General features: G+C 36.8%; 1 protein-coding gene across 1 annotated transcript in view; it reads left to right on the top strand.

Moving 5' to 3' along the window:
- The first annotated feature begins 6,036 nt into the window (after positions 1 to 6,036).
- The window catches only part of LOC107037555, a 48,324-nt gene continuing 40,279 nt past the window's right edge, over positions 6,037 to 14,081 (top strand). The window contains exon 1 of the mRNA XM_015256175.1: positions 6,037 to 6,223. The gene's annotated coding sequence lies outside the window, so the exon portion shown is untranslated. The remainder of the gene's footprint in view (positions 6,224 to 14,081) is intronic.

The raw sequence follows: 14,081 nt of genomic DNA on the forward strand, positions 1-14,081 counted from the left end.
GTAAGTCTCCACTCGGGACTTCCGAAGGTAGCTGTTCGACTCACTTCGGCGAGCCGAACGTTGCAGATGTCGCGCGGACACGTACGAGGATAGGAAGAATGGCAAAAATTCCAGTGCTAGCACTAGAAAAATTCTCCAACTGCACAATAAAATTTCTAATGTTACCAAGAATTAATCAAGTTTTTCCCACAATTTTCTACGGAATTCCCCACAAAATTGAACGTATTTAAAAACATCGATGTTATGAGTCAATTTTTCTGGAAAAATCATCAATTATTTGATAAATTGGTCTCTTCTCTCATTACGCAATAAAAAATACAAAATTAAAAAATTACGTTTTTTAACCCATTGTCGGCGGAGAGTCGCGAATCGTCTCGGTGTGGAGGAAGTGGGGGGGGGGGCGCCAGTGTGTNGAGGAGGGGGGGGGGGGTCGCCAGTGTGTGATAGTGCGCCATAAGAAAATCACGGCGGCGCACGCACACTACTACAAAATAGTTGAAAGTAGGGAACCGTGATCCACGACAATGAGTTAATGTCGATTTTATTGAAAATGTGTATTTAAAAAATACAACCCAAGGTACTTAGGTTTCAATGATAAGTACTGCTGGAATGTCAAATTTTGAATCTCGAAACAGGGCTGTTGATTAACTGAAAAATAATATTGAATATTTTCCGTGGCTGGACGTTAGCTGCTATCATTGTTGATTGTTATGTATATATTATTAGTAATAATGGTTGCAGCCGATAGACTAACCTAAAAAAGTAATCGACGATTGGATCTGTTCACTTCCCATTCATAAGGCACATACTTTAGAAAATAATTACTTCCGATTGCGGATAAATTATCATTTTTGCTTTCGAATGGAAGCATTGTAATCGTGCTGTTTTCCCATTCTCTAATTTTTATTGGAAATGATGTAGAATGGTCTGAAACGTAAAAACACGAAGTTTGGCGACCATGTCTGTCGGTGTCAATGTCCATCGCCACCTTTCCGGTGGTCAATTTTTGGAAAATTGAGTAATTAATTGGCTAAACTTATTCAAAAAAATCGGAAATTTTGTCAGATTATAGACCTTAACAAGGACTAATTCTGTGCAAAAGTTCAGCCCGATTGATTAAATAGTTTTTGAGAAAAAGCTATTCGTTAATAAATCGTTTTTCGCTAATATCTTAGAAGCTAGTCAGCCGATTTACATTTTTTTTCAAAATATTCGTTTCGATGCCTTCTATCCGAATCAATCAAAACATATATACCCGTTCATACAAAGTTTTCGAGATATTTTCGTTTTTCTGTTTTTTCATAAAAATCCTTGTAATCACTCTAGCTTGTACAAAAACTGAGATATCAACTTGAGATTTGGAGAGAATCTTCCTCTCATGATAACAATCCATCCTATTGAAAATGAGCTCAATCGCATGAGTAGTTTCCGAGATATTTGAATTTCTCTGAAAACCTTTTATGTGCAATATCTTAAAAACTACGCAACCGATTTCAATTTTTTTTTTTAAATATTTGCTTCGATGCCTTCTATCAGAATCAATCAAAACATATACGGCCGTTTATGGAAAGTTTTCGAGATATTTCCGTTTTTCTGTTTTTTCATAAAAATCCTTGTAATCACTCTAGCTTGTGCAAAAATTGAGATATCAACTTGAAATTTGTACAGAATCTTCCTCTCATGATAACAATACTTCCTATTGAATGAGCTCAATCGCATAGGTAGTTTCCGAGATATTCGACTTTCTCTGAAAACCTTTTATGTGCAATAGCTTAAAAACTACGCAACCGATTTCAATTTTTTTTTTCAAAATATTTGTTTCGATGCCTTCTATCCGAATGCCTTCTATCTCATTCGGAAGCTTACTACCAATGGAATTGGTAGAAATGAAAGAAAGAAAAAGAGTCATAACAGATAAAGTAACGGTCAGATGGATTCGGCCAAAAAGGCTCGAATCCCTGCTTGTTTTTATTCTCAATCAAATAATATTATTATTTATTCGACAAAAAAATGAAAAACTTTGATAGCTTGCTCAAAAACATCAATGTTTGGAAAAAAGAATCAATGTTTTTGATTAATCGACAAACATCGCCCGTTCATAAGTACAATAGCTACATCTGTTGATTTTATTTTTATGATGATTTTTGCAAATTTCGAGTTTTCCATCATATATTAATAATAATCGTCACCAACAGCCTAAACGTAGCTTATGTAGATGACAAACCTGTTGAATGCAGAGCCGATAAAAAAGCCAATTTCAATAACTAGGAAACCGTTCAATGAAAATATAAATACGGAAACGTCGATAGGAAATATAGCTCCTGGAGTCAATGCTATCTGGTTGGAACGAGAATGTCAGCCCGCGAAGCAACAACGGGGTGAGGGGAGTGATATAGGACCGCAAAAGAGACAATTGTTTATATGAAAGAAAGGGATAGTAAGAGTAATGATAATGATAACATTCAGCTAATTTGAACATCTGACGCAATTATTTGAAAATAAATTTCATTCAATTTAATAACAAAATGCACAATGAATTATATACTACAGAAGAAAATGATGGACAAAATGACCTTTTGGAAGCATATTGATAATTTATATGCAAAAATAACTATACCATATGAAGACAAGAGCAATATCCCACGTGTTTCTCTGGAGGCTGAAAAACACGAAAAAATTCTCAATGATGCATTGTACTCAGATATTTCTCCCACGAATTGTTCAATCTTTTTCAATAATTTTGACACTTCTCATAAAACATTTAATGGTTCATGTTTGATCTATTTGTCGTGCTGAAGTGGTAGAACCACTGCTTCAAATAATATTTTTGGAATCACTATGGAAAAATGTAATTGAGAAGACCTACCTGAACTTCATTATCTCTGAACATTTTACTGTGGAAGATTCAGGGAAACGAAGCTCATTATCCGTGATCATTTACTGTCTTCGGTGACGATGTGGTATTTTTAAAATCAAAGTACTCGTAGTCAAACACTTGATAAGGATGTATCCCGCATTATTAAATAACTCATTGGAAAACAAGTGGATAATAGTTTCGATAATGAGTTGGCACTTTGCTACCGAAAGCCTGTAATTTTCAGGTATAAAATTTTTTATTTCTCCAATTTCCTAGATTTCTAAGTCTTTGAAATGATCATCTTTCTAGATTTTTCTAATCGACAATTTTTCATTATTGGTTGAAACTTCTGATTTTATGGCGGATTGCTCCGTATTTTTTTCAATTCCATTTCTGACCATTTTAATCAGGCCAATGCTAACATATTGGCCCTATGAGTGAAGTTAATCCAACAATTATTTTCTGAAGCATCATTGAGAAATTAATTTCATTAAAATAGGATATTTCTATACAAGTGCGTAAGACTTTTCGTGATAACTATTAGAAAAGTGCATTTTTCGAAATAGTTTAGTGTATGTAAATCGGTTGTTTTCTTCACGGAGTGGGTAAAGTTCACGAGCGTGCGTAAAGTAAAATTTTCCACACATCGGATGGGAAATAGGGTTCGACACTCGTGCAAAAAGCGTTCTTTAACGCATGGGAGGTTAGCACTCGCCATTAGCGAGCGCTACACACCTCCTACAGGTCGAAAAACACTTTTTCGTCACTGAGACCCGATAAGCGGCGCTTACGGGGGCTGTGTTGAGATGGGGTAAATGGCGTTTAGCATACCAGGTCTGTAAAACGAGGTACAGGTATGGTAAGTGAGACTTACCATTCCTTGGTCAGTAAATTCATACAGTTTCTAGATGGGTAACCCACAAAACATTCGTAGAAATACAACATGAAGTGAGCCATTATAACTGTCGCTTACATGAAAACTCGGCGGATCGTACAATCCACCGAGATGCGCTACCGCCACTGCCGATGGTTTCAATATATTTATGTTAGAATGTGATGAAAAATATGAGTATGTTGCGCAAAGAGGAGGAGCGATGAAAGAGGAAAATTGCAAACTGTGGATGTTCACGCGTTGAATTTCTCTTGAAAATAAATTTTGAGAAATGATCAAACCCTCTTTTCATTCTTTCGATTTGACGCAATTTCCATTTCAGCAGGAGGAGGATTTCCATTCCCATCTACATGTTTTTTGAATGTTCTTGACAGACTTTAGAATGTTCTTGACAGGCGGAGTTTTTTTGTTCAATGTTTTTGATCGACAGAAAAGAAAAATGAAATTTAAAAAAAAGCAGTTTATTTTTGGAGCAATAAATAATCCCCCACCCCTTCCGTTGCCGTTTAGCTTGACGGTGAGTCTTTTCCGCTAGTTTGAGCGAATTGTCCTTGAAAAATTTAGGGGAGTAGGGGGTGGGATTGTTCAACGAGGATTCTCGATGTACGACCCCCCCCCCTCAATCCCTCGAATTTTTGAAAAAACTCGCTATAGTTTCCGAGATATTCTTGAAAAACTCACAGGCAATTTAGATTTTTGTCTATTTTGTCATGTATTTTTTTTTGTCGCCTTCGGCGAGCCTCGTCGCTGCCTTAACGACGCCTCGTGCTGCTAACTTCACACTCATCACAAACCTCCGTCTACGGTCCTAATGACACAATATACTATTACACACTCGTATCTTAAAATACTATCTCGTGCGTAAAGGAGATTCCACAATGAACGCATCGAAGGATTAAAGCGACGCTTGCAATTGTTTGAATCATTCAACTGTTTTTCCATTATTTTGACAATACCGGTCTGAACAGCGAGCTCGGCATCAGGTATCACAAAAAATTGGTTGCGTTAGACGTGAGTGCGAGAAAGTGGAACATTACCCATTAGGTCCAATGTATTACTTTTTACACGTGGAGGGGTGTACAAAAGTGAGTGCTACACTTCCAAGGGTCAAAGAACACTTTACCCACGAGTGTCAAACCCTATTTTTCATTGCAATATGTGGAAAGTGTGCAATTTTCACTTTACGCACTAGTGATTAAATCGTACATTGTGTTACTAGTCCGTAAAGATCCACCTTTCCACACGCGCGTGTAACACATCCTATTTTTTGATACCTGCCGAGTTCACTGTTCGAAACGATAGTGGAGGAAAAGGTGTTGTTTTTGTGCACAAGTGCATAAAGTTCAAGGGCAAAGCTGTACGCACGAGAATTCACTTTGCGCACGCTCGTGAAATTACGCACGCCGTGCGAAAAACCGCTTTATGTACACTAAACCGTTTCGAAAAATACACTTTTTATGCGGGTATCACAAAATAGTATATTTCATTACTTGTACGTAAAGCACACATGTAATGAACACCTTTCATCCCACGAGTGCCGAACCTCATTTTTCATCACAATATGTGGAAAGCGGGGTTTTGCACACGCGAACCGCGGGGTTACACACATGTGATGAAATAGTATATTGTGTTACAAGTGCGTAACGAACCACTTTTTCGCATGCACGCGTAACATCCTATTTTTTGTAATACTTACCGAATTCACTGTTCGGAACCGTAGTGGGGGTAAAGTGTTTGCTTTTGTGCACGTTGTGCATAAAGTTCAAAGTCGTATGTAAAGTGAATTTCGAGTGCGTAAAACGAGGCTTTACGCACTAAACGGTTTCGAAAAGTGAACTTTTGAGGCAGGTAGTACAAAAAAACTTATTAAGGTCTCGACGCTAGTCAAAATTTTATAAAATTCAAGGAATTCATGACTCCGAAGCCATCAATCAGCCATGAAATCGAAAGAAGAGAAAATTCTTTTCTAATTATCTGGTCTAATTACAACAAGAAAAAAAACAAAAGTTTCATTCAAACCAACCTGACAATTTTAACCAGGCCAATGCTTACGTATTATTGCCACTCAGGTTGGCCCGTTGTCGTTTACGCGCCGTGTCACTCGTACAGCATAAACACTAATACCTCACCAGGAAAAATCGTGCAATGGCATCACAAGAAATAGTATCCAACCATTTCTGTTATAGTGGTGGTCGGGCCAGTGGTGACGCGCGCCGGCAGGGGAACGGGGCTGTGGCGGTTTTTTTTTTCACAAACGCTACAAGTCAGTTCAGTAGTCTCAGTCGCGCGGAGTCCGCCGTTGGAGCTGCGCTCGCACGGCGGTCGTTAACAGTAGTTTTATCTTGTGTTCATCGAATCAAACGGTGAAATTATTGAGGAAAAGTTCTGTTTCCTGACGAAATCATTGGTGATTATTATTTTTTGTGACGGTAGTGATATTATTTGCAAACTGTCGGAACATACATTCAGTTCAGGTGAGTGTCCAAAAACAATTTTTTTGTGAGCAAATATTTGCTAAAATTTCATTTTATTTTATTTATTTTTGAAAAAAAAATAAAAATCCATCATTGGCTTCATTTTTATTCTTTTTTTTTAATATCATTTTGGAAGTATGAAATAAAATCATTCATTCTATTTGTCAAACCAATTTTCGAAAAAAAAAATTAAATGAAATTCATGATTTGTATAGTTCCTTAGATCCTTGTGATCCTCATAACCCTAGGCATCCATAAGGTCCCCTAAGGGTCTCCAAAGGATTTCAACAATCTTTTATGGTGAGATCATATTTGAAATAACTCTTTTTGACCCTTGTGACAAAAGGTCAGACCCTTAAAGGCTCCCTCAGGAGCCTCTAAAGGAGTATCACTTTCTCCTATCATAAGATAATGTCAAAATAACACTTATAGCCCTTTTGACCTTTGTGACCCTTGTGACCCTCATTCGTGAAGGATCCCTGAAGAATCCTGAAAAACTTTCTACCGCTTCTTATCATGACTAGTTTAAAATGATTATCATTGCCTCTTTAACCCTTCTGACGTTAGGGCGAAAAAGGTTCTCCAAAGATCCTTAAAAGATTTCCACCGTCTCCCATCACGCGACTGTATTTAAAATGACTCTTACAACTCTTGCAAGCCTTGTGTTTCTCGTGACCCTTGTCACCCATAGTCTCGATGAATTCTCCAAGGGTCCCTAAAGGCTCTCCCCGTCTTCCATCATGTGACTCTCGTTACATTAACTCTTGTGGTATTCTCCATTTCCCGCCGTGACACAATCTTTCAACTGACAACAAAGCCCTTTCGACCCTTCTGACCCTTGTGACCCTAACCCCAAAAAGGATCCATCAATGATCCCCAAAAGATTACTCTATTCAAAATGGAAACTATATTTAGAAAACTATATTTAAGATGACTCTTATAACCTTTTCAGCTCTTGTGTCGCTTATAACCCTAAATATTGAAGGATCCTCTAAAGGTCCGTACAGGCTTTCCCCGTCTTCCATCATGAAACCATATTTAAAATGACTCCTGAAGCCCTTTCAAATCTTTTGACCCTAACTCTGGAGGTGTTCCCCATCTCCCGCCATGGCACAATCTTTCAACTGACTTCGTAGCCCTTTCGACCCCTCTGACCCTTGTGAGCCTAATCCCAAAAAGGATCCCCAAAAGATTACTCTATTCCAAATGAAAACTATATTTAGAAAGGTATGTTTAAAATGACTATTACTGCCCTTTCAGCCCTCGTGTTCCTCGTAGCTCTAAGTGTCGAAGGATCCTCCAAGGGTCCCTAAAGTTTTTCCCCGTCTCCCATCCTGAATCCATTTTTAAAACGATTCGTGAAGCCCTTTCAAATCGTTTGACCCGCGTGACCCTAACTCTGGAGGTGCCCCCAAGGCTCCCTCGGAGATTTTCACCGTCTCCCGCCATGACACACTCGTTCAACTGACTTCATAGCCCTTTCGACCCTTGTAACCACAACCCAAAAAAGGATTTTCGAACGATCTTCAAAAGATTACTCTGTTGAAAATGAAAATTATGTTTAGAAAACTATAGGGGAGGGTAGGACAAAACAGACCAGGAGGGTAAAACGGACCGCAGGGCAAAACGGACCACTGACAGAAAATTGTTCATTTTGATTTATTTTTTCTTTCCTTCAAATCAGAAACACTAAATGTGTTGAACATACGAACACACATACGAACATACGAACACACGTCTGCACACACATACCTACACACATAGATATTTTAAAAACATCATTTCTTCACGTTTGATGACATTTCTAGGCATTTTCACCCAAAATTAAGAAATCGAAAAAAATCACGATTACAAAGCTTCCATTCGGAAGCAAAAACAAAAATGATCAATTTTTTGTCAGTGGATGAAAATGTTGAATTGACGTGTTGGGTTGAAATGACGCCGTGGAGTTTAGACGTGTCACCTCTGTTTTGCCCTAGGGGTCCGTTTTGCCCTGCGGCCCGTTTTGCCCTACGCTCCCCTATTCAAAATTACTCTTACAGTCCTTTCAAACTTTGTGACCCTAAATAAAACAAGTGGATAATGGCATTTTCTGTGTATGGTTATAGTTTATGTTCCTAACAAATTAGCAATATGCTTCCGAATAGATTCTCTCTTTTTGGAATCTATTACTCTTATTTTCCATTGTTTTGAATAGTGACACCCAAATGACTCTCTTATGATCCCTATATTACCCTTTTATGAGCTCATAGAACCCCCATATGACCCCATCTGGCTCCATGTGCTATCTATGTGGCCCCACATGACCCTATATAAGCCCACATGACGGCATGACTCCATGTAATCCTGTATGACCCCCATATGACTTTTGTATGAGCTGATGTGATCCTTGCATGACCCCATAACACCATATGACTCCATATACTCTCATTTAACGCCTATGTATGACTCCATATGACCCCATATGACCCACATATGACCCACATATGACCCCATGTGACCCCCATATAATGCCATATTACTCCAATATCACCTCATATGCCCCTCATATGTGCCCATATGAGCCCATTATGACACCATATGACCTCAAATAACTCCCAAATGACCTCATATAACCCCCATATGACCCCGTACAACTTTTATGTGACCCCATATAACCCATATATGACCTCCGTATGACCTAAAGCTTCACATTGTTACTATGCAACTTAATAAATAGTTATGCTGTTTTTACCATCTTTGTACTTCATCGAGAAAGCATCAAAACAATCTTCTTGAGCCATGATTTCATTGATATGACTGTTAATTTTTCCAGTTTATTATGAAATTTTTTTTTAATCTCACAAACTATGTGCTGTAGCTCAGCAGTGATAGATGCGATCCGCATCATATTCTGATGGAATCAAGAGGCTATCAATACAAATTTTTAAAGCCATGATTTATTTCATTCTGATAACAATTCTTGGACTGAGCGTCGAAAAATCGATTTTTGAAAAAATCTCAATATTTCACAAACTTTATGAATAATTCAACGTTAATTGGTGTCGATGAAAACAGCCTATTAACGTCTATATATATGGAAAAATTCGTAAAATTTTATCAAGCTCCTATAAAGAAAATTGCGAAAAAAATTTTGAAAAAACGTACACACACCTACATACATACAGACACCATCTAAAAATCGCATATTTAGACTTTTTAGACCATATTTAGTTACAGTGACACAACAATTTGGAAACTTAATTTTGAACGATTACAAAGCTTCCAATTATTTTCTCTCGTATACCCTTTCGGGTTTTTACGATTTGTTCCCTTCCCACCCCCCAACCCCCTGTACCGCATTCGTAGAAGGACGAGGGAAAACCTCACTTGAGGGAAAAACCTGCCCAGGTACAGTCGTCCCTTTAACGAGACTCCCGCTCGATAGTGAAACTGTGAAATTAGAGTGTTACAAATTTTGGCTCCCCAACCGGGTATCGAACCCGGGTCGCTCACGTGCCAATCCCATACTCTAACCACACAGCCACGGCCGTCGGTTACAAAGCTTCCATTCGGAAGCAAAAATCACCGAAGATTTTCCACTGTCTCCCATCACGATACCAATTACAATTTTAGGTATTAATCATTCCTAAATTGCAAAACAGCACGACAAAACTGGTAGTTACGCCCTTTCAACTCCGAGGCGATGATTTTTTACAATGTTAAGGGGAGCTTCACACCGAAAAAAAAAACTTTCATTTTTTGAGAAAAAAAATATTTGAAACACCATTTTCCGCGGAATTTTCCTTCAGAAATCCGATTTTATAGGTTAAAATTTTCTCCGGCCACTCAAAATTAGGGATTAGAATTTTTTTAATCGAAAAATCAACTAAAACTTTCTATTAACGGGTATTCATATTTTGATTGATCTTGATAGTGGGCGGCAATTCGAGTATTTTGAAAAAAAAAATAATCGGACCAGTAATTTAGGGGATATTGAACAAAACAGTTTTTCATAAAAAGTTGAATATCTTCTAAATCACTATGTCCGATTTCGCCTACCTACAATCCCATCTTGTAATATCATATAAGAGCTAAAATCTCACCAAATTTCAACATCGTATCTAAATTTTTTCGGGAGTTATCATGCACAAAACGATTTTCTCATAAAAACGAAAAATGTCGATTATTACCAAACTATCTTTAGTTACATAACAATATTGGGATTTGATTTGATATATATTATCAGAAGGAATATTTTGACGTAAAAAAATTTCAATTCACTCCCCGTAGTTTTTGAGATATTCAGAAAAAAGAAAATTTGAAAAATTTCTGTATCACGGAAACTGTCGGATCGATTGAGCTGGAATTGCGCCCAGAAGTGCTTCAAACCAATACCAATTATGTGACGAAATTTCCGATTTTTAGCTTCGACTTTAGTCCTTTTCTGCGAAGATTTAGAAGAATTTTCCGAAAAATTCAGGCACACATCCAAACATACACACATTTTCTAAGAACATCATATCTTCATGTTCCATGACATTCTACATCATTTCTAGGCAAAATTAGAAGATCGTCAAAATCAACGATTATTACAAAACTTCCATTTGAAAGCAAAAAATAAGGTTTCTGAAAGCTTAAACAATTATGTTATACAATTATTGTTGTTTCAATTATTCATTTACAAACAACGAATTTAAAAAAAAATAATAGCGAAACGTCGCGTATTGCCAATGACATAATACAGTTTATTGTTTTCTCCAATACCCTATGAGCGTGAATTCAGAATTCTGTGCAGAATGTAATTTCAATGACGCTGAATATCCATGATTTTGTTCTAATTTTTCACACGCAATTTAATTGACAAATTTGATAATTAAAAATGGTTGAATAGATGGTGTGGTCTGTACCAAACTGTAAAAAATACTTGAATATCCTTTATAATTTTCAAACTGCAAGACCGTCACGAAAAAAAAAACAGCTACGCCCTTTTAATTCTGAGGCGACGACTTTTTACGACCTTGACCTCAATTCACCTCTCAATCCTTCTTCCCCTTCATCCCGTATTTTTACGACCGGAAATTTCCTTGACCATCGGATGCCTCCTCACACTGGGGGAAAAACAGCAGAGTTCTCAAACAAGTCTTACATGTGTCAAAAAAATCGTTTTTTCTTTAATTATCCGAAAAGAATTCTTTGTGCCAAACATGCGAAGCGTGCGCCGAGATTGAAAATTTTTATTGCACAAATGGATTTAATCTTTTCAAAAAAAATTTATTCTTCATTATTCGATGTTCCCATAAGTATTTTATTCCCAGCAAATGCTCGTTTTAAACATATGAAACGAAGGATAGTAATTTGTCGTTTCGGCCATTCAATAATCACTGACAAAAAATGAATTTTTAAATGAAATAATAATAGTGATATGACAGCAATGTTGTAACTTAGGGACAAAATATTTCTTGATAAACCTCCTTCTATAAAAGATATTTCTATCCTGAAAAGGCACCGTCAAATATTTCGTTCTTGAAAGCAGAGGAATTATTCATGTTTGAGACTTTCACATTCGAACAAAACAATGATTTTATTGGCAACTTTCAACTAACTATTTCGTTGGCCCAAACAAGACTGGTTTGAAAACTTGTTCGTTCTTCTCTCAGTGCATAATTGTCAGTAACATCGAACTTCTTGAATTGTAATAAAGACGTTGTCCTCAACGCTTCCATTCCTCGTCCATTCCCGCGGCATTGGTGGCTCACGACCTTGGTAAATTTATCTCTCACTGACACCCAAGCACGGACACCTAAAATCAACACAAATGTTCAATCCCCATGCCTGGAGAAAATGCAAATTTATTCTTTCGTCGTCACTCACCACAGTATTGATTTCACCTCTCGGTTAATGACTGTTTGATGGCAATGGTCATAAAGCACCCGTGAGGTCTTGCGTGTGAAATATTTTCATCACGAATATAGTAACGAAAGGCCTCAAAAGGGATTAAAACCCCCTGGGAATGATCGATAGGGATGTTGTGCCTCGGGTTTTATTTTCGTTTTTGTTTTTCGGGGCATTGTGGTTGTGACTTCAAGGCAAGTTTTGCAAACGCAAATGGAGAAAATCATTATTGACACGGAACTTATGAGTGACGATTATTTCTTCACAACTCCATTTTTTTCTTAATTTTACCTTGTTTACTTTTGTATTCGAATTTCGGTGATCTGTTTTGGAACGTTTTTCTTCACAGTTTATGCAATTTTCGATATTTTTGGACATTTCAATCTGTTTAAAATAACTCTTTTTCATTTCTTCAATTTTTTCCAATTTGCAATTTCTGAGTTTTATACATTTTCAAGTTTTTGAATTTTTTTTCGAGATTTTATAATTGTCCCCATTGTTGCTTCCAAATTGGACCTAGAGACATCAGCATAATCATAAATTTTAAATAAAGTTAAAGTTTGAATAAGGCAATTATTGATATTACTCATCAATTTATTAATGATTAGATTAATCATCAATTAAATATTCAAATTCAGAATTATTGTATCAACAAGGGCTTCACCCCCTGCTCGCTTCGCTCTCCAACCCCAAGGAGTCTTCGCCCCCCCCCTCCCCCCGCTCCCGTCTAATTATCTTCTGTATGTTCAGATGTTCGTATTATATAGAAAAACAAGCAGTTGACCGCTCCTATATTGCAGAATTCATGTGATTGTTCCTTTGTGTTATTTGTATTTTAATTTTTTATTTCCACCAATTCCATTGGTAGTAAGCTTCCGAATGGATGAATAGCAATTCCCTTTTTCAATTTACAGGAGAAACTATTTTCTCACGTCACATTCCTATTTCAATTTTTGTTCAAGTTACTGTGCGAACAAAGAATTTAAGGAACACCAAAAATGTAAAATCGCTTATCGAAGTTGATTAATTGAAATGAATCTCTGTTGATTAATCGAAATGAATTTCCAAAACTTTGTATAAACGGGTACATATATTTTGATTGACTTAGATAGATGACATCGAGATGAGTATTTTGAAAAACAAGTGGATATCTCGATTTTTGCACACGTTAGCGCGCGTAAAAGGATTTTAATGAAAAAACAGAAAAAGGGGAATATCTCGAACACTTTGTATGAACAGGTATAGATGTTTTGATTGATCTGGGTAGAGGACATCAAGACGAATATTCCGAAAAAGAAGTGCAATCGTTTGCGAAGTTTTAAAGATATTCAACATAATAGATTTTCAGAAAAAGTTGAATATCTCCGAAACTACTAGTGCGATTGAGCCCGACTTCAATACGAACCTTTGTTATCACAGGAGGAAGATTTTGTCCAAACTTCAAGTCGATATCTTGATTTTTCCAATCGTTTGCGAAGTTTTAAAGATATTCAACATAATAGATTTTCAGAAAAAGTTGAATATCTCCGAAACTACTAGTGCGATTGAGCCCGACTTCAATACGAACCTTTGTTATCACAGGAGGAAGATTTTGTCCAAACTTCAAGTCGATATCTTGATTTTTCCAATCGTTTGCGAAGTTTTAAAGATATTCAACATAATAGATTTTCAGAAAAAGTTGAATATCTCCGAAACTACTAGTGCGATTGAGCCCGACTTCAATACGAACCTTTGTTATCACAGGAGGAAGATTTTGTCCAAACTTCAAGTCGATATCTTGATTTTTCCAATCGTTTGCGAAGTTTTAAAGATATTCAACATAATAGATTTTCAGAAAAAGTTGAATATCTCCGAAACTACTAGTGCGATTGAGCCCGACTTCAATACGAACCTTTGTTATAACAGGAGGAAGATTTTGTCCAAACTTCAAGTCGATATCTTGATTTTTCCACACGTAAGCGCGCGTACAAGGATTTTAATGAAA

The sequence above is a fragment of the Diachasma alloeum genome, unplaced genomic scaffold (genome assembly GCF_001412515.2).
Source record: "Diachasma alloeum isolate Michigan unplaced genomic scaffold, Dall2.0 Dall_scaffold_00255, whole genome shotgun sequence".
NCBI lineage: Eukaryota > Metazoa > Arthropoda > Insecta > Hymenoptera > Braconidae > Diachasma > Diachasma alloeum.